Here is a 2,238-nt window from a genome sequence, read left to right on the forward strand (position 1 = left end):
AGAGAGAGAGAGAGAGAGAGAGAGAGAGAGGAAGGAGAGAGAGCATGAACTTTTCAAATTCTAAATTCCAGCCCCTGTACACGTTCAAGTTGTAAGTGGTATCAAATGTTTGGGAGAGAAAGCTAAAACTAAGCCTGCACTGAATGAGTGCTTAATCTGTCTAGAGAAATAGAAGTGGAAAGATAGGGAAACTCATAATTTTCTTTAATAAATAGTAGATTTTACTAGCTATTTCATTAAGTGTAAACAAACCTCTTTTTTTTAATAAGAAACAATTAGGCATTTGCACAGATTCATCTCACATCATCCTTGAAACTCTGGCAGCATCACTCCAGAATGCACTTATCCCTGTCATCATGCTACCAGTCACATTAGTTCAAACTAACAACATTACCATCTAAAATTGCCAGGTTATTTGGACACATTTTCAATCTCCTCTTTTAGTCACACAGAAAAGATGAAAACACAATCTGCCTGATTCCTTGACTACTGGGTCAGACTGGAATAGAATGTTGTAAACCCATGGAGAGGGGAGCTTTCTGAGGTTTTTGTGAGTGGGAGAAATAGTTACTTATTCTTAATGGACCAGCTCTCCTGTGACTAGTCTTTATTCCCATATGATGTAAAGAGGGCCAAGTACACCTGGGGGTGGAGTGGCCGATTCTAACTCCCAAAGATTATTTTTCTTTTGGCTCAAAAGAAAATGTTAGAATTGGCAGCTGCTCATGGATTACTTACTGGCTATGGGATAAGTCCTAGAGCCAAGCACAGGCTACACTATGGGGAGCAGAGTTATCAAGATGGTATCTGAGAGGGAAGAATTTACGGATTCTTGATGTCCTCAACAATCACATGAGGGAGAAAACTGAGTCGTAGAAATATGCATCAATTTATTTAATTTCCCAAATGTCATTTCCCTTTCCTTCTAATATATATGTGCAAATATTATAATAGAATATAAATAAATGCATATTTATGTGCATATATATATATATACACTTTGTGTGTATATGTATATGTGTGTGTGAGTATATGTATGTGTGTGTGAGTATGTGTGTACATAAAAGGAAGAAGAGAATTTTTAGCAAAGTACTGGCCTGTTGTCAGATCCCTACAGGGCAAATTGTTATTTTTAATGCACTGACCTAATTTCACGGTGACTATTCAAGGTCAGCCTAAAAATCCATAGAGGGCCGGAACTATCAAATAATATGAACAGTGGAGAAGGCAACAGGGAAAAATGATATATTGTTAATAGCAGCATTGTTGGCTTTAGCTTAGTTGCTCATGCACAGCTGTCCATATCACAGAGCTATCACACCTTATTAGGCAAAACTGACAATCTTGGGGGGGAGAAAAAGAACTGGGTTACCATAAAGAATAAATTACTCGCATTCCCAGAAGGAGCCTGTCATTCAAAGTTACAGGTTCAGAATAACAGCATCAGAAGCCTCTGTGAAATTATTCCCTATTATCTTTTTTTAGGACCAAGAGAATATTTATTTTTACTCTTTTGCCCACATCCTTTATGATCCTGTATATCACATGTCTTTTTAGTAAAAAAAAGAATGGTAATAAATAGTATGGTTTTTAGACTGTGCCAGAGATTGAATATCATATATTTTTTCTTACATATTCATGTTGAGATCTACCAATTTTTACACAAAATTAAATAAATTAGGTCTTGCAGAGAAGTAGATATAGGTTGGTAGAAATAGTATGGGCCTCAGAAGTAGCAGAGACTCAAGTTTCAATTTTGCCTTTGATACTAGTGTGTTCTGGGAAATGCTCCCCAGTGGGCCAGGCACACTTTTAAGTTTAATCTGCATTATTAACATTTCCCCCCATCACTTTCTTAAGTCCAGACAATCAACAAAACAATAAATGAAGTCCTGATTTGAAGCTTTTAGTGATTTCTGAGTTGTAAATGCTTACTTGAAATTCAACAACAGTCAAATCTGAGTAAGATGGTCAAAGAATAGCTTTTACATTTTGTTCATTTGGTTTCTTCAAATTTATGTTTCCAGGTTATTCAAAGTATCATTATTTTTAAAAGGAAACAATTTTGGAGATTTTTGCAATAGGATTATAGTTCTTTGAGGAAGTCTCAGGTCTCCTCTGAGCTACTACTGTTTCTTCTTCTTCTTCTTCTTCTTCTTCTTCTTCTTCTTCTTCTTCTTCTTCTTCTTCTTCTTCTTCTTCTTCTTCTTCTTCTTCTTCTTCTTCTTCTTCTTCTTC

The sequence above is a fragment of the Petaurus breviceps genome, unplaced genomic scaffold, assembly GCF_028583685.1.
Source record: "Petaurus breviceps papuanus isolate PSGF00001 unplaced genomic scaffold, PetGlider_PUasm1.0 38, whole genome shotgun sequence".
NCBI lineage: Eukaryota > Metazoa > Chordata > Mammalia > Diprotodontia > Petauridae > Petaurus > Petaurus breviceps.